Here is a 19,275-nt window from a genome sequence, read left to right as displayed (position 1 = left end):
ACTCGCGATCCTCCTGCCTCAGCCTCCCGAGTCCATGGGATGACAGGTGTACACCACGGTGCCCAGCTGACGCTTGCTTACAACTCCTGATCTAAGGTGTTTATTAAAAATAGTTTTCTGGACACATTCCAGGGATCCTGGGTCAGACGGCAGGGGGCAAACCCTTGGTAAATGACTACAGCATAACCCTAGGCTCGGCCTTCCTGCTCCCTACAGCAGGTCTCATCTCCCCCCACCCCATGGGCTCTTCCTGGGGTCACCTGAACCTGGCATTCACCTCCTCACTATGCCATTTTTCTGCCTAAGGGCCTCTCTGAACCTCGGTGAGTGCCTCTGTTGAATGGGGCATTGATAAGGTGACTAGAGGCCAAGTAGGCTTGCCAAGGTGACAGAGATACTTCCTTGATATTTCCAGAATATTAATGCTACCTTCAAGAGCAGGGTGATGTTTTCACATCAGTTTGCCTCAAAGGATGGTCCCTGGATCAGGCCGCTGGGGCTTGAGACAGTCTGTTTGGTTCTGTCTCTCACCACACATGCTGGCTCCTTGAGCAAAAGGGATTCTAGAACTCCAAGAAAAAAGCCCTCAAGAATGGGCAGCTCCTGACTGCTATGGGAAAGACAGTTCTCTGAATCCGGATTCGTGATTTTCTGTAGGCCGGTGTACTCTGCTTTCTTTCTGAGATTTTTCAGCTGAGTGTTGTTATTTTCTTTTGAGGCAAGGTCTCGCTAAGTTGCTTCATCTTAGTATCGGAGGCTGGCCTCAAGCTTGGATCCTCCTGCCTCAGCCTCCCAAGCCGCTGGGATTAGAGGCGTGCGCCCCTTTCGCCCTGCTGAGGGCTCCTTAAATGTTGACCACGTCTTCGCGGAAGAAGCAGCCGTCCCTGTTCTCATGGCCCAGAACGTGATGCAAGTCCTTCCAAGAAGGCTCCAAGGCATCAGAACACGGAATTTTCCAAGACCTCACATCCAAGCCCTTCCACGAAACTTATGACTTCCGTCTCTGTGGCACTGGAACCTGCTTTCTGCAAAAGGAGCAGAAACGCCTCATCTTTCCAAACTCTTCATGATTCAAGTGATTTTAAAAAATAAAAATAGAGTGACTGTTGAAGAAACAAAGTAGGAAGAAGAGTAAAATAAAACCTACCCGTCACCCACCTCTGTCTCTCCTAAAGCGTTTGATATGCATCAAGCATTCTGTACATTTTTTGTGACTAAGTCATAGGGCTGCCCAGTTTTCCTTATTTTTGGTGCTGGGGATCGAACCCCAGGTCTCATCCTTGCTAAGCATGCAGTGTATACCCCAGCCATCCGGAGGTTTTGCAAATTTCTTTCTTCCTCTGTAACATAATGTGCTATTTTAAATATGGATATATATTCTTTGGTTTTGTGATCGCTCATTTTCTTCCACTGTCCGTTACAATATTCCCCTCAATTTGGACATTTGATATGCACAGTTTGGGCTCCAACATTATGCAGATAATTGGAAAGTCTGGAACCTTCTAAGAGTGGATGGCCCTCTCCTCCTCCTCTTACCCCACATACAGCCTCCCCTAATTTAAAGGTTTACAGTTGAGCTCGCTTGGGGAGCAACTCCCTGGTTAGATAGAAAGCAGACTCCAATAAATTAAAAGCTCACCATAATTTTGTCTGTCTGTCTGTCTATTTTCTTAAATAAGTGCCCCGATTTTTTCACCTTGTAAGGGCACCTGATCTCCTTGCTTCACTGTCTCTTGAATGTTCCCGTTTCTAAATGAGGTCTGAGCAAGCCCTTGCTTAACCAGGGCTGTGAGGTGGCAGAGATCCCCCAAGTCCCCAGTCGTTGGGCACCCAGAACCGAGCTCTGTGCCAGGTACCATCGTCGGTCCTCTAGAATCCCTGAATCCTGCATCTGCAGGTCCAACCAACTCCAGAACAAAAATATTTGAGAAAAATTTTTAAAAAACAACCTGCATCTGTCCTGAACCTGTATGAACTTGGCTTTCTTTGTCATTTCTCCCTGAAGAGCGCAGTGAGACCGTTTTCTACCCAGCAGTTGCACAAGATCAGGCATTAGGCTTGAAAGGATGCGCACAGGTTCTGTTCAAATACCGCCCCCTTTTATATAAAGGATTTGAACATCTGTGGCTTCTGCAATCCACAGTGAGCCTTGGAGCAAATGCCCCGCGGACACAGAGGGACAGCAGCAGAATTGAAAGTAGAGGGTTTCCTTCTCACTAGCCGGTCACTTCTTGGTGGTCATTGCCAGTAATGCTGGTGGGTCCCCTTGTTCTTGTAGCAGAGGCCCCAAGAGTAGGACAGAGGGCTTTTGCCTTTGGAGATAGAGGTTGGGTCCCTGCCAGGTGTCATTTAGCTGTGGCCAGCCCCATGAGCACTGTGGTTAGGAATGTAGGCCACAGGGCTGATCGCACCAGACCACACCATTCTCTCTCTTTCTCTCTCTTCCTCTTGAAAACAGACAGGGAGGTCAATGGAGTCAAAGATAGAGTGCAACCGTGTAATAGAAAAGTGATTCACCACAAAGATGCCGAGATAACTTCACCTGGGGAAAGGAGGTGTCCATCTGAAGATTATGGGCTGAGGTTGTGGCTCAGCAGTACAGAGCTTGCCTGGGCAGGCCAGGGCGCTCATCATGGGGTGGGACCTTAGTGAGTCAGCAGTGAACATGTCCAACCCAAATCAGCCAAACAAGACCATTCCAATGACCATCCCCTGGCCTCCTGGGGGAAACCCCTGCCTTATCATATAGAAAGCCAAGAGCTCAGCGGTGGTTCCCCAGGGGCTGCACCCTGGGTGCTCACGATGCCTCTCGAGACCTTCAGGCTTACCTCACAGTGAGCGGTCAACAGGAGATCTTTGATGTGACTTTTCGGGGCTGGAACAGGTGGAAACAACCTGGCCCACAAGTGACATCTGAAAACAGAATAAAGGAAGGAGCCGGTGAGCACGGGTGTCTCTCTTGTCCCTCCATATCTACTCTGAGAGTTGACCTCGTCAGTCCCAGGACCGGATGATGGATCAACTCAAAATCCAGGGTGGGCTGACCCAGGACGGGCACGGTGGTGAACACCTGTGATCCCAGAAGCTCGGAAGGCTGAGGCAGGAGGATCGAGAGTTCCAAGCCAGCCTCCACCAAAGTCAGGCCCTCAGCACCTCAGTGAGACCCTGTCTCTAAATAAAATATTCAAAGGGCTGGGGAGGGGGCTCATGGGTTAAGTGTCCCTGGGTTCAATCCCTAGTATGAAAAAATACCAAAAATTTGCCGATCCAGACTTCCAGAGGAGAGGGGACATGGGTGCATGTCGCTAGGCTGGGTCCTGACACTGTGTCCTTCATATCTAGCATGTTCCCTGTGATGCTCACGCCCGGACATGGCTTGCTTGCTTTTCCCTTCCTGTGACTGCCATTCACCTGCCCCCCAGCCCAGAGACGCCATTTGGATAGAACATTTAGGACAGTAAAGCTGTTTCACATGAAGTTCATTTTCCGAGTTATGAAAGGGCTGAGACAGAACATGCCATCAAGCCTCGGAAGGGTACTGTATCCTACAGAGTGCTACCAGGGATGGAGAGGGGTCTGGAGCCATTTGCAAGTTGCTGGGTCTGCATGGCATTTCCAGGATCTGTGTTGGACCTAAGAGCCACCAGCCCCTCGGGGCCAGGTGGTGGAAGGAAGCACTTCACCGTTGAGGCGTATGCCATAGAAATGGTAGGTATTTGGTGCTCCATTCCTTGGAGAAAAGTAATAGGTGATTGGTGAGAGCATTTGAATACCTATATATGAGTATGGTTAGCACTCTGTTTCATTGCACCTGTGTTGATTTCATTGCAGAATTGAAAATTTGGGACTTGGTGGGTTATCAAAGACCCATAGCAAAAAAATAAAAATAAATAAAATAAAAGCCCAGTTAGCACTGAATAGGAAGGCTAGAACACCCAGGTCAAAAGCTTCACAGAAATGAGGAGGTCATTGAGGAATCTGAGAGTGTGGGCAGTGGCCAAGGGCCACGAGGTGTTCTGTCCAGCGTCTGAGCGAGGCCTGCTGATGCGTCTCACTATTTATTTGGTCTCTGCTGACCTCAGAAAGGTCACCCAGAAACAAAAAGAAATACTATCAATTCGACCTGATAGCTAACACCCTGTGTCTGATGGATGCAGAGACAGAAGACCTACATCCTGCAGAGCAGCGGGCAGATCAACACAGCGAAGCAGGCGGTCACCGTGAGCAGGATGAGGAGCCATTCCATCAGGGGCTTCCGCATCTCGCTTCCTGGTGGAGGGGAAAAAGAGAGAAAGATCCGAGTTAGGGATCAGAGGTAGATAGGAGGAAGGTTGAGGCTTGGGGCATCAGGAAGCTGGGGTGTGAGTGGTAAAGTGGTGGGTAATGCTGGGCAGGTGGCTTCACCTTCCTGAGACTGAGATGATCATAGTCCTGCAGTGGCCAAGAGGGTGAAATGAAATGAAATAGCAGTGAGGCCACTTTTAATCGCAATGCATTATTGATTCATTCGGCAAGGACTTGCGGAGTCCCATTCGCCTGCACCTGGAACCCATCCACTCGAGGAGTCAGATTTTTTTGATGGAAAAGCCCACGATTAGTTCACAATTAGCAAACTCATTGTAAAAGCATTTTTTACAAAGTCGAAAACTGAACTTGTGGAGGGAGTAAGAGAGCATATTTGTAGTTGACACAGTGGTCTCAGACTCGGCTGTAAGTGCTTTATGATCTAGATTCCCCTCAAAGCCTCCTTTACCCATATTCCCACTTCACAGATAGGAGAGCAGACGGAAATGACCATTGGTCCGTGCAGTAAGCATTTGGCGTGCATCTTAGTCTCCATCTAAATGTGTTCCTAATCCACATTCCAGGGACAGACACTTGGGGGTTTCAATGATAGCTTTGGGGTGTGTGAATCTTTTTTTTTTTTTTTTTGGTAAGGTACTGGGAATGTGTTCAAGAAAAACCCAAGGCCATTCTCTAAGTGGTATTTAAAGAATCGATGTCCTTAGTCGATGTGGTGGGTGGTGCACACCTGTGTCTAAGGGACTGAGGAAGGAGGATTGTGAGTTTGAGGGCAGTCTCAGTGACTTAGCAAGATTCTGTCTTAGGGGAAAAAAAAAGACTGGGCATATGCACAGCTCAGCCATGGAGCAGCCCTGGGTTCAATTTCCAGTACAAACAACAAAGGCAGCAGAGGGGTGTGCATGGTTGCTAAAATGCCTCTATGAACCCTGAGTTAGGTCCCTGAACACAGCAGGTTCCTTTCTGTGGCAACGACCTCTCCTTCATCATCCATCCATTTAACAAGGATTTAGGAGCCTCCTTAGATGTCTGGGGCACTGTCCAAGGTCCTGGGACACAGTGGTGAAGAGAAAAGGTGGAAAAAACTGCAGGAGGTCAATAACAACACAGGATATTGGGACACCTGAGCCCAGGTGTGGTGGGGTTCTGAGTGCCCGGGGAGAAGAAGCCTCCAATCCTCAGTTTGCCCTTGACTTGGTCTATAAAATGTGAAATGCATATACAGGCGGAGAGTTCCAGGCTGTGTAAATAGACTAAGACTTCCCAAAACCCCAGATGACTTAAAACCAGAAAGAAAAACAAAAAAGAAAAAAAAATCAAGGACCAAGAGAGAGAAGTGTCTTTAGATTGGGCGCCCGTGACTCCTCGCCACCTCATCTCTTGCTTTGAGGGTTTCTGGGGACTCCGATTGAGGTTCCTCTTGTACTTCCCCAAAGCGCCGATCTCTTACCTTCTGCTTTCGGATATTCACAGAGGTCCTGTCTTGAAGAAGCCGTGGTTTGGCTTGGCCACCTCCTCAAACCTATCATGCCTCTTCCTTCCTCTTCCAGCCCGAGTTCCTAGACTAAAGGATTTGGGCTGCCTCATTTGCCCAAACCAATCCCTGGTGATGTCTTCAAAGCCAAAGCCAAAGGATTCTTGAATATTTTTCTCCCAAGTCAAGTCTTCGTAACCTCCTTTCTGGATTTCAGTCTGTCAAAGGTCGAGTCCTCCTTGAAACACAACTGTGGGTTCTGCTACCCAAATGTTCCTTCTCCCTCTTTGTAATTTCAGCTGGCCCTCTCTGCTCATCCCGTGACCCCTGGATATTTGCAACTATTACCTTATCTTTTATCTTATCTTTTAATTTAAGTCTTCTCCCAGGCCTTTCCTCCTGACCCTGCAGGATGCACAGTTCCATGTGTAGATCAAAAAGTGCCTATAAACCAGGTTTGGTGGCACATGCCTCTCATCCCAGCAGCTCAGGAGGCTGAGGCAGGAGAATCGTGAGTTCAAAGCCAGCCTCAGCAAAAAACGAGGTGCTAAACAACACTCAGTGAGACCCTGTCTCTAAATAAAATATGACATAGGGCTGGGGATGTGGCTCGGTAGTCGAGTGCCCCCAAGTTCAATCCCTGATACCTCCCAAAAAATAAATAAATAAAATAAAACCTCCCATAGATGAAATGCACTTGAGTGTTTTTGCAAAGCTGAGAACAGCCCAACCCAAGTTTGCATCAAAAAAAATAAAATAAAATAGGGTAAGAAAGAGTAAAGGAAGATTGGATTTTGTAGAGGGGAGTCAGGGGAGGGGTCGGGCGGTGGGGATGGGAAGGATGGTGGGATGAGACAGACATCATTACCCTACATACACATGATCACAGACTTGTAGAACTCTGCACCATGTACAGCCAGAGGAATGAGAAGTTATGCTCCATTTGTATACAATGTGTCAAAATGCATTCTACTGTCAAGTGTAACTACTTAGAACAAATAAAAAAAGATAGCCATCCTGTTGGGGAAAAAAAAAAGCTTTCATTTTGAAATGTTCTGTGTGCATTAGCCTTGGTTTTTAAAATTAGGGAGAACACCCTCGGAGAGGCTCGACCTTTTATTTTTCCAAATCTCACCCATGCTCATCAGTGGTAGGATTCATTTCTGCAGATGAAGCGCCCCAGTGACCCCAAGCTTGACCACACTTGCTCATAGCTAAAGAGCAACTGGGGTGAATTCACAGTGTCACCTCCAATACTGTCTCACTCCTTGTCCCACTCTTCTTGTCTGAAAAAAGGAATTCGGCTTCCACCTTGTTCCCTCAACATAAACCATCCCCCTCTCTTGCTCATTAGGCAAGAACCCTAATGAGTCTATCCAGAGATGCTGGACTCGTCAGCGCGGATGCGAGTTCTGTACCGAGTCTGTCAATCCAGAAGAAAGGTAGCCTGTTTACAACTAGGTTCAGCGGAGAGAGAAAGTTGGGGGTCCTATAGAAAGAAGAAGCAGTGTTGTAAATATTACCAGGCTCACACACACACACACGGCCACATATGTGGCTCACATTGTGTAACACCCACTAGCCAAGTCCTGATAATAGCACTGTTGTTTTGTGAGCATGATTACAAAGATCTTTTCAGTTAAACCACTCTCGGGTTATTGAGTTCAGCTATCCCTTTGATAAGCAAAGATTCTCCCCTTATTTGCAAAGAGATCGAGGCCCCTGATTTCATTTCATTCCATCAGAAAAGAACAATGTTATCCATGTACGTTAAGGTACCATGCGTGAGTGCTTGGGGGGAGTTTGGCAAGGGGGTTATGGCCGCTGGCCTGATTCCAGCAGGGTCTACTCACATGCAGCCGGGAAAGGACATAACCAAGAACACAACCAGGTCAGCTTCCTTGCAAAGACCAAATATGTTGGCAGGTACAGTTAGTGCAGGAAGAGCACTCACCATCTGACTTGTCAATCACCTGCTATTTCCAGTTATTTCCTAATGCACAAAGAATTGAGAGTCAGGGGCTATAAATAAGTGAGTTAACTATAAATAAATGAACTGGGCATGTCTTATGGTGTTGCTGAGGGAGAATAAGGAGAGCAGGCCCCACCAATGGTATAGCTATGCTGGTCATGAGGATGAAGGATTTCAGCAGCCTAAGAGTTGGGAGAGCCCTTCGAACATGTCACGAGAGAATAGATGTCTGCAGAGAAGGTTCCAGGAAGTTCCCAGAGGAGACAGGAGCTCAACTCAATACCAGCAGGGTTCTCGACATAAGTGACAGGAGAGAATTTCTGTGCAAGCCACACAAAGGCACAGAAAGGTTCATTTAGGAAGGTTGATGCACATGGAGGGGAGAATATGCACTGTCTCAAGAACGAGAGGCCCTGGTTTGGGCTGGGCACTCCATATTTATCAAAGGGCTCTATCAGGGCAGGACAGGAGGTGGGTTCAGGACGGAGCTGCACAATTTCATACCCATTTTCCCTGCATTTGCCTATTTACCTCCATTTACAAGGGCCCAGGCCCAGATTGACAGGCAGCTAAGTTTTCTTCATCTCAGTGGCTTTTGAATGTTTCCTTGAGGATCCAGTGTTTCTCTTTATCCTACATCTCACATCCTTACTTGGAATTTTGGAGTCTTTGGCCTTGTAGATCTTTTTTCTTTAAAGAACTATTTCATGCACACGTTCCTGGGTTCAGTCCCAGAACTGTTCACAATTTCCAGGTAACTTGAATCTTTTCTCTAAAGAATCTTTACTCTTCCCTCCCCTGAAATCGCAGCCACAGATGCTTCTTTTTAAAAAGTCGCTGGGCAGTGCCTTGTGTTGATGTCAAGATGAGTTCCAGAAAGAGGGAGTTGCACAGCCTGTCCTGAGGGGCATCAGCCCTCGGGATTGACCATTTGGTTCCTGGACACTCTGCACACGTGGCCAACTTAGAGCATTTGGGAACCCCAACTTGGAGCATTTGGGGAACCCAGCTGTCTGGTTTCTGGGGACCTCGATCTCCTGTATTTTTGACATCTCAACTTTGCAGATGATCCAAAGGGTGGAAATTCTATTGTACTGTGGCCTGGGGGTGGATGTGGGGTGGGATGGCATCCAGGGGCCAGGAAGTCCCCAGGGTTGGACTAGTGAGTGCCAGCTCTGCTCCTGGCTGGTGCGGGACCTGGTGAAGCCACTTGTGACTGGACGCTGCAGCCCCTCTTGCCCTGCAAGTCCCTCTTGCTCACTTGGTTCTAGAGACGTTCAGTAGGCCCCAAGAGGGCTGAGTCATGGACAGAATTCAATGTGCTCATCCGGGATGCTGGGTTCAACCAGCTTTCCTTGGTGGAAGGGCGAAGCTGTGGTGGCTCTCAGGAGATCCTGGGTTCCCAGTGCAAGGCGCAAGGTGACCCCGAGGTGCCTGGGCTCTCCAGTGCAGCATGGGCCCCAGCTGGAGCCCCCCAAAAAGACAACAGGAGTGAGCAGAGGGTGGAGGTCACCACCCCCAAAAGGCACACAGTCCTGTTCACCTGGAGAAATGGCTCAGGTGAAGTGAAATCTGGAGAAGTGATGGCGACTGGAGCCTGGGGCCTTTACAAAGGGCTGGAGAGCCCCTGTATGAGTTACCCCCCAGGAAGGCTAGGCTTGGGGCCATTTCTTTCTCTGTAGGCAAAGGCCTTGCGGCAGCGAGGGCATCACACCTTCTGCAGGTCCTGAACCTGCAGCTCCCTTCCCTGTGGGATCATCTGATGTATCGCCTCTGCCAATCCCCAAAGGCAGCTGCAGGGGTGCGGTCATCAAACCAAAGTGACAGCAAGGGTGCAGGGGTTCCATCCAGGTTTCACCTTTTGCTTTGGAGGTGGCCAAGCAGGGTATCAGTCTATCTCTCACTTTGCAAAATAGAGATGGGGGGTGGATGTGTGTAAAGGGCTTGGCACGGAACCCACGTAGTAGATGCTCAATGCCCAGGCAGCATTCAAGCCTCAAGGCAAATCCTTGGAGCATGACCTAAATCGGAGTGTTGTCAGAATCCTCAACAAAAATGCACAGCGGACGGGAGGCGAGGATGGTCTTATCCTGCAGGGATCTGCATTCAAATGAACGTGGAGGAGAACTGGATAGGAACAGGTGGGTCAGAGGAGCCGGAAGAGGTCCAGGAACTTGGCCCTGCTGCTTGGCAGGACGGAGGCTGAGCAGATCAAGAGCTGGGAGGATCCCGAGTTCAGAGCCAGCCTCAGCAACTTAGTGAGGCCCCAAGCAACTCAGCAAGATCCCTGTATCTAAATAAAATATAATAAAGGGCTGGGGAGGGGGCTCCGTGGTTAAGCACCCCTGGGTTCCATCCTTAGTACCAAAAAATAAAAAATAAAAAAATCACAGGTAGCCCCCCACACACACTGTAGTGAACAAATGGTGGGGCTGCCATGTGGGGGTCTACCCAGCCTGGAAACCACAGGAGCCTGGGGAAAGGAAGTGGCCTCACCAGACCCAGCCCAGCCAACATCCCCCACTTGCAGAACCCAGAGTCCCCCGTGAGGCCATGAAATACATCTCCTCGGCTTTACTGTGCCTGGCACCCAGGTCCTGGAGCTGCCGTCCTCGACCCCCCGCCTGCTGATCTGCACCAGCCCTTGCCTCTGCAGTTGTCACACTGTGGTGCCAACAGGAGAGGGGAAGCCGAAGGGACCCAGGGCAGGAGGGCCCCTCTTGGCCTCCTCCTGGCCTTTCCCCCCAAATTCTACAAACTCAACATCTGCCATAAGACCTGGGGACCTCTGAATCGACACAGTGACAAGACACTGCTGGAAAAGTGAAAGCAGGTGACCCCAGGACAACGTGAAAACGCCCCTGGGGCTGAGATGGTCTCACCTCGTCTTCATGAAAGGGGTGGCTGTCGGTGAAATGGGTGAGATGCTACCCATCCAAGAGGAACACCTGGGGGTGGGGTGCAGGGGGCAGGGACTCGTAATGAGCTGAGATCTGCACTAGCCAGCCGTTGCCTAGGACCAGGACGTAATGGCAAGAGGGCCCTAAAGTGGCCAGTGAGGGACAAATTCAAAACCAGCTTAAAATGAACCCTCCGTCCGGATCCCCTTCGCCGCTCAGCAGATTCAAGGAGGGGTGATGCGGGGGCGGAGAAACAGGATTGGTGACAGGGGGAAGGGACTCTGAGTCACAGCTGAGGACACAGGCCAAGAGGGGTTAGGTTGGACGGGCTGAGTCCCCACTCGGTCCTCTCTAATGATCTCCATGCCCTCGGATCAACATTCATCCTCAGAATCCTCCTGAACACTGTACCTAGGCAGCCTCTGAGTACCTGCTTCACCGTATTATCTTTGGTCCCTTCTAACTTCGGTGGGAGATCTGGACATGGTCAGAGCCCTGGCTAACACCTAGATGGCCCACGCTCTGGTCAACTGGGATGACAGCTTCACATCGCACCCCTTCCCAAATCCTAAGTGGATTCTTAGCCACCACCTTGCTCTTGGTCTCTAGCATGGTGCTTTGAAATTCCTTGGGCAGCATTCAAAATAAAATCTAAGAGGGCTGGGGAAGGAGCTCACATCTGTCTGTCTGTCTGCAACAGCCTACGTGGTGGTGTTAGGAAGGTGCTTAGAAATATCAACGGGGCCACCGAGCTTGGTGCCCGTGGGAAGTCGCAGAAAACACTTTAAAAATGGAAACCTTGTGAATTCGAGGAATAAAAATGAAGCCCCCACCCCAGGCATCTGACAAAATGAATCATCTTGTTCAAAAGCCTTGCTGAGGCGTGGTTCTTCTGTGTGTTTCTTTTTCAGGCCCCACAGTGAGTTTTTTATCTGGGGACATGAAGCAGGGTGGAGGGAAGTCCCTTTTGCACTGGGGTCAGCGTAGGTAGGTCAACCTGGGGGCACGGAGAGGGGGGTGCTGAGGCTCAGCAGAACCCTGCAGCAGGTGATGTGGTGTGTTCTCAGTTCCTCTTACCCCACTTTCAGTTCCCTCTCCTCTGGAAGGCTCCTGCTTGCTCTCCGAGCCCTCTAGTGATGTCAGGGCCACCACGTAAGGCCATGTGTGTTGTGCACTGCACAATTTTTATGGGATCCAGGCTCCTCTGACTCTAAACAGTGTTCCCCTTCCCTGGTCTTCCGTGGAAGTCTACTTGATAGGCCTCAGGTCTGACTCCCATTCTCAGGGTCTAATGGGTCACTGCCTCAAGGGCACTCTGTAGTGAAGTGAATGGAATACAGAGCAGATTTTGGGGGGGCAGGGTGGAGGGGTAACCAGGAATTGAACTCCGAGGTGCTTAACCACTGAGCCACATCCCCAGCCGCAACCCCCACCATTTTTTTTCTTAATTTGAGACAATGTCTCACTAAGTTGCTTAGGGCTGCTAAATTGCTGAAGCTGGCCTTGAACTTGTGATCCTCCTGCCTCAGCCTCTTGAACCAGAGGGATGACAGACATGTACCACCATCTGTAAAAATCTACATAGTATTTTTTTTTTTTGCCATCCCCAAAAGAAATCTTAAATCCACTCTTCCAACAGCCATGCCACACCATGACCAGCCATGACCACGGAGTTAGCCACCAAGATCTCTTACACGGGTCTTTCACTTCCACGGCACCTGGCGCCTTGTAGGATATTGACACCCCACACCAGGGGTCTAAGAGATGGGGTGCTTGCACCAGCCTAGGGATGAGCCCCATTTCTTCCTGCCACTTGCAAGTGACCTAAATTTTCTTGCAAAACAGGTTGGTGCAGGGAATTAATTGAGATAATGCAAGAGAGTCATTTAGCACTGTGTCTGGAAAACCTCCCATACCTGTGGCCTGCTCTGGTCGCTGTATTTCACAAAACCCCAAGAGGCAGACAGGTTGGAGTTGCTTCCTGTTGTCCCGCAGAGAGACCAGTGTGTTCAAGGATACGTGTGTGCAGAGGTTGGGTGTTCAACCCCGGCATTCAGTGGGGCACTCCTGGGTTATTCCCACCCTCCCTGCTCCCGTAGACCCTCGACCAGGTTCATCACATAGATAGGTGGAGTCCACTCACTCCAGAACCCGGCTGTCCTGTGAGACATTACAGCTGCTTCTTAACTGGGAGGGCCTGGGAATGTGCACTTCATGCACAGCCACCATCTAATGTCTGTGACCTTTCAAAGACCCCACTAACAGAAAAGATGGTCATTTTTACTTGCCACAAAAACTAGCCAATTTGACCAGAGCAACACAGGTGCTCAAGAAATACCCAGAAATTCAGATCTTCTGTCCATGAGAGAGAAGGCTCAGGGAGGGATCTAGATTTTCTGAAGATCACTCAATTTCAGAGTCATTTTTGAAGAAAAAGAACTGCATTATAAATTCAGAATTAGGTATGGGAACATCACAGAGCTGGAGAACAGATGAGTGGTTGCTGGGAAAGGTGGAGGGAGACAGAGAGATTGGGTGCGGTTATAAAATTGGCAAGAGGAGCCTCTCCCAGGGGCATGCACCTTAATCACAGTGAGTCTGGAGGCTGAGGCAGGAGGATGGAAAGTTGGAGGCCAGCCTCAGCAATTTAATGATGCACTTAGCAACTTGGTGAAACTGTGCACCCAGATAAAATATAAAAAAGTGCTGGGAATGTGGCTCAGTGATTAAACACCCCTGAGTTTCATCCTCAGTACCAAAGAAAAATGGAGATGGGGGAACAGCATCAGGAATCCTAGAAATGCGCTGTCCTGTATCCTGACTAATGATACACTTTGGATCTCTGTAAAGATACATATTGACACTTGCAGTTCAACATGTGCTGAAATTGCATAGAACTGAACACATGAATGCATATAAAGTCAAGGGAATCTGAATAAGATAGGTGCAGTGTCATCCCTGATAATCTGACCATCATATGGTACTAAGTTTTTTTGCAGGACACTGTACTTGGGGTAAGGCAGTTGAGCTCTTTTTTCTTTGAGCAGCTTGTAGATGTACACTTAGCTGAAAAAGTTCAAGCCTTTGGAGAGAAGGAGGAACAGAGGCTTCCAAGCAAGACAACAGGTAGGACTCACGAGAAGGGCTTGCTCTGGGGACCGGGTGGACACCCAGGCTTGGCTGGCTTCCTGGAAAAGCCACCTCTGATGGAACTATCGGTGGAGTCATAGGAGATGTGACCCAGCAGAGACGCAAAACCGTTCCAAGACACCCCACCCCAAGTTCTCAGAGACTCACCCACATAGATAGGTGGAGTCCACTCACTCCAGAGCCCGGCTGTCCTGCAGGCGGGACTCACGGCCACCCTCACTTGAATGGAGTACTTGGAGAGATGGTCAATGACGGAGACAAATGCATTGGTTGTGATCCTTTCGATCTAAATGGGGGAAAAAAGTCTTGTAAGAATCTCAAAACCCATAAGGTATGTCGATGACCAGCTTGAGGGGTCCTGTAGAAATAAAGTGACCCAGTGTTCAGGAAGTCACTCAAAGACATCTGGCCATCCATGCTAAGTCCAGGAGCTCCCGTAGGGGCCCAATTGATGTTTCAGATGCAAAGACCAGAGGAGCCTCTACCAGTGTGAATAGGCTCCCTGGCCTTCTCCCTCTGCATCCTGAATCCTAAACAACGTCACAAGGGCTGCCCATTCTGGTGTCTGCAAACTCATCTGCCACCTGATTTTGAATGACCTACAAACTATGACCTGCTACGTTTTGGAGGTTTCTATGGAGAGGGGGTTTAGTACAGTGGATGGATCCCAGAGGTGATAGACAACCAAGCCATATCCCAGCATTTTTCAAAATTTTTAATGTTGAGACAGGGTCTTCCTAAGTTGCTTTAGGGTCTTGCTAATTTGCAGAGACTTGAACTTTCCATTCTCTAGCTTTGGGCTCCCAAACCCCTGGGCTTACAGGTGTGCACCACCTCACTCAGCGGCTTAGGTATTTTTCAGTGGCTGGAAAATCTCCAAAGAAGAGTCTTGTTTCATGATACATGAAAACCACGTGAAATGGAAATTTTCGTGTCCACAGATAAAGCCGTATGGGAAGCAGTCTTACCCATTTGTTGACACTGTGGCCACTTTAATTCTGAGTAATTTTGATAGAAAAATGAATGGCCTGCAAAGCCTCTCACCATTTACCAAAAAAAGGCAGGACAGGCTCAGCAAAAGCGAGGTGCTAACAACTCAGTGAGACCCTGTCTCTAAATAAAATGCAAAATAGGACTGGGGAGGTGCCTCAGTGGTCGAGTGCGCCTCAGTTCAATCCCTGGTACCCCACAAAAAATATATTGATGAAATCTCATTGCTCTGCATTTACTTTTTCTGTTATCAGTGAGACACGTGTTGGAAGCCTGCCACCCCTGTGTTTTGCTCTAGCTCTGTGACTGTGAGCAAGACTGTCTTTTTCCAGGTCTTGCCACTCCAAAAAGAATGGTAATTACCCAAGAGTTATTGTGAGGATAAGATAAAATTACAAAGCTTGACACGTAATCTATCCTCAAGAAATGTTGGCAGTTTAATGAGGTGGGAGGTTTTCATTTTTGTTTTATTATTTTTCTGAGATGGGATCAACTTACATTGCCTAGGCTGGCCTCGAAGTTGCGATCCTCCTGCCTCAGCCTCCCAAGTCGCCAGAATGACAGGCACATGCCATTGTACCCCGTATGTGTTTTTTAAAACTGCGGTAAGATACATTCAATATAAAATTGACCATCTGCTGCATTTTTAAGTGTACAGATCAGCGGTTTTAAATACAGTCCATCTTCCCATGCTTCTCATCTTGCAAAACTGGCCCTCTGGGCTGGGATGTATCTCCGTGCACAAGCTCAGGTTGAATCATGAGCAATAGCTCTGGTTTGTTCTGAGAACTTGAGTGCTCAGGATGCTGAGGCCGGAGGATACCAAGTTCAAGACCAGCCTCAGCAACTTAGCAAGACCCTAAGCAACTTGGTGAGACTTTGCCTCTAAATAAAATATGAAAAAGGGCTGGGGATATGGCTCAGTTGTTAAGCACCCTGGGTTCAATCCCTAGTGCCCCCCCAAAAATAAAAATTAACAAGTAAATAAACCCAGGCTGAGTGACACCTTCCACTGTATGTACACACCACATCTTGGGTGTGTTGTCATCCATCGATGGCACCTGGGCTGCCTGTAGCTTTGGGCTGAGATGGGATCTAACACAGCCAAAACCATGGCTCTAGGTCTTGGAACAGACGTTTCTGCTTTCAACCGAGCCATGACATTTTACATTTTCCCTACACCAGTACCCACGAGGTTTCATCTGACCCCGGGGATTATTTTCATCCATAAGAAGAACAAAAGGCTTGTAAGGTTTGGTTGATTTCCATAACACCTGGGTAGATGTATTTGACCTTGTTCATATCCAGCTATAACCAGAGCAGCCAATGGAGAAAAAAAAAATTGTTCAATGTTTATACAATGAATATTTGTCATGGACTTCTGGGACCCTCTGAGGAATTACCTGCAAATAATTCTTCTTTGTGTTGTGTATCTTCACTTCATAATCAAAGCAGTGCTGTGGAAAGGCGGAAATGGGTTTGTCCCATCGGATGGAGAGACCTGGATCTGGGCTGTGACATTGGTTGGCGGATTCTCTCGAGCTGGTTAGAGAAGGAGAGGTCAGTGACATGAGTTGGTGATCAGGGCCAATTGACTCCAATCCACCCACACCTTTCCAGGCATTCAAGATTTACCAGTAGATCTTTCTTTTTTTGTGGGGACTGAACTCAGGGGCACTCGACCACTGAGCCCTGAGCCACCTCCCCAGCCCTATTTTGTGTTTTATTTAGAGACAGGGTCTCACTGAGTTACTTAGCGCCTTGCTTTTGCTGAGGCTGGCTTTGAACTTGTGATCCTCCTGCCTCAGCCTCCCGAGCTGCTAGGATGACAGGCATGTACCACTGCACCCGGCTTTATCATTAGATCTGAATCAGCTCATCTCAAGCCACAGGAAGATTGTGACTTCCTTAGGACTCCTGCATTGTAGTGGTGTGAAAAAGAGACCCTTCTTGTAAACTGAAGAGATTGCGACTGACAGAATTGCTTGGATGGCTGGATGCCTGTGATCCCAACAGCTTGGGAGGCTGAGGCAGGAGGATCACAAGTTCAAAGGTAGCTTCAGCAAAAGCGAGGCCCTAAGCAACTCAGCAAGAACCATCTCTAAATAAAATACAACAAAGGGCTGGGGATGAGACTCAGTGGTCAAGTGCACCTCAGTTCAGTCCCCAGTACCAAAAAAAAAAAAAAAAAGAATTACATGGATGAATTCCCCCCACCAATGCCCTGGCTCAGGGCATGACTCCATTGTAAGGTCCCTGGAAATAAAGTACTTCCACATGCACGTCCTTGTCCTAGATTCTAGGACTGAGATCTCACAATGAACAGATCATAGAGACACACTCAGAATGGGATCTGATGGCTTCAAAGTCAGCCCTTCCCTAAAGCAGAACGTTCTCAACCAAGAAACTGCTTCATTCTTTTAGCAATCCCAGGACTTGGTCATAAAATAAATTCCTGCCGCCTGCACCAGCTCAGAACCATTTTCCCATTATCGTTTGCTTTTTAGGTCTCTGTCGGAATCTTTTATTGCCTATTTTCATAAAAGGGACGTTTGGGGGGTTGCACAAGAAATGTACCATTGAAGGGAATAGCAAAGGGTCCGATTCTGGGGCCGGATTTAGGCTCCCGTTTGATGGCAGGTGTCTCACAACCAAATCCTGCCCTGTGAATAACAAGTCTGTGTCTTTATGGAACATTTATGCCAGGTAGAGTTCCAAATGAAAGATATGGAAATGACAACCCCCACACAGTGTGGCCTGGGGAGAGGGAAGGAGGAAGAAGGTGACCCATTGATATCATTGATCCTTTCCCAACACATCCTTTCCTAGTGACAGGAGAGTCCCTGGGAAGGAACCATCCATCAAGCATAAAAAATGACATTCTTTGGGAAGGAGCCAAAACATGAATCCTTCTCCCCCAAATAAATCCTTTCCCAGTGACACTATAGTAGAACGCCATCCCCAGACCTTCTCTTCTCACAACCTGTCTCCTGAATGCCCAAACTGATACGTTCTGTTACAGTCTCTCATGCTTAAGTCATCTCCCAGTGTCACCTACATACGCATGAATTCCTCCTATAATTGGGGGCCATTTTTCTACCCAGAAAGTGAGCAGTGTGGTGCACGCCTGTCATCCCAGCAGCTGGGGAGGGTGAGGCAGGAGGATCTCAAGTTCAAACCCAGCCTCAGCAACCTGGTGAGGTGGTCCTAAGCCACTTACCAAGACCCTGTCTCACAATAAAAAATAAAAAGGGCTGGGGAGGTGGCTCAGTGATTAAGCACCCCTGGGTTCAATTCCGGGTTCTAAAAAGAAAGACAATGATGGGTTGCTAATAGCTAAACTCTGGGCTCCCACTACTGCTGCTCAGTGGATAGATAGCTCAGGACTCCTCCTGTGCTCCTGTCCCCGCCTGCCCTTGGGCACCTACATGGAGGAGCCCGAGATGGTAGTGGGGGTTCTGGGGTCTGTCAAAGAGCAAGACACGCCCAGTTCCCTGGACTCCCAGCTCTGGGGTCCCTTCTCTTCAGCTGTGCCTGTCTCTTTCTTAAATAAAACTCATTTTCTAAGCTTGGGGGTGTTTCCTCTTTAACACCAGGAAAACTAGGGCCTGATCCTCATCTCCAACAGGGGTATTGACAGCATCTCCTGAGCAGTGTCTGGGAATGTGGTCAGACATCCTGCAACATCCAGGGCCAGTCCCCATAGCACAAAAGTCATGCAACCCAAATCTGCAGCAGTGTTCCCACTGAGCCACCTGCCACTGTCAGCAGCACAAACATAGTCCCACCCCTGCAGCGCTGAGACCCTGCCATGCAGTGATGTGGGCCACTCTGGGCAGAGTCTGTCTTACCGATGCCTTGCACCCCAAACAGCTGATCAAAGGGTCTGATGGCAGATGTCCTGCTGGTGCTGTTAACGTGGACCGCCAGCCAGCCATGCCCCTTGCTGCTGATGGATGACCTTGGGACCCAGCAGGCGGTATTTCTGCTGGTCGGGTCTTTGCTCTATTCCTGATACTCCTCGATCCAAGAGCCATACCTACAGTGGAACGCTCGTGAGTTTCCTAAAGGTCCAGAGGAGGCGACTCAATGTATCAGCTCCTAGGGCAGCACCTAGGAGGTATGGGGGTAAATGCAGTGACTTTGAGGTTATGATAATATTTGTGCTAGTGGTAAACTACATCACAGGATCACCCAGAACTGAGGCTGGTCACCCTGAAGCTAACCCAGTGGGCAATCTACCTACTCTCATAGCGTCCTTGAAATGCCCTTGGCGGCAGCAACATTTGGAGGCTTTCGCTTACAGCTAACAGGGAACAGATCAGGGGGCTTCAGAGTCTCGCCCAACTTACCGCTAGAGTCAACAGAATTGAGCTGACTCCTGAGAGCAGAGTAGCCACCCAGGGCTCCAGCCAAGAATTCCAACACTGACCTGGATGCGGACTTCCAGCAGCTTGCAATAGACGCCCTCAGCGGGCGTCCGCTGC

General features: G+C 48.9%; 1 pseudogene; it reads right to left on the bottom strand.

Annotated features, from left to right (window-relative positions):
- Positions 1-938: 938 nt before the first annotated feature.
- LOC143390084 (interleukin-5 receptor subunit alpha-like) lies at positions 939-19,074 on the bottom strand (annotated as a pseudogene).
- Between the last annotated feature and the right edge of the window lie 201 nt (positions 19,075-19,275).

Source organism: Callospermophilus lateralis, unplaced genomic scaffold (genome assembly GCF_048772815.1).
Source record: "Callospermophilus lateralis isolate mCalLat2 unplaced genomic scaffold, mCalLat2.hap1 Scaffold_89, whole genome shotgun sequence".
Lineage (NCBI taxonomy): Eukaryota > Metazoa > Chordata > Mammalia > Rodentia > Sciuridae > Callospermophilus > Callospermophilus lateralis.
Note: the sequence above shows the minus strand (reverse complement) of the source record. Positions and strands in the feature narration are given on the sequence as shown.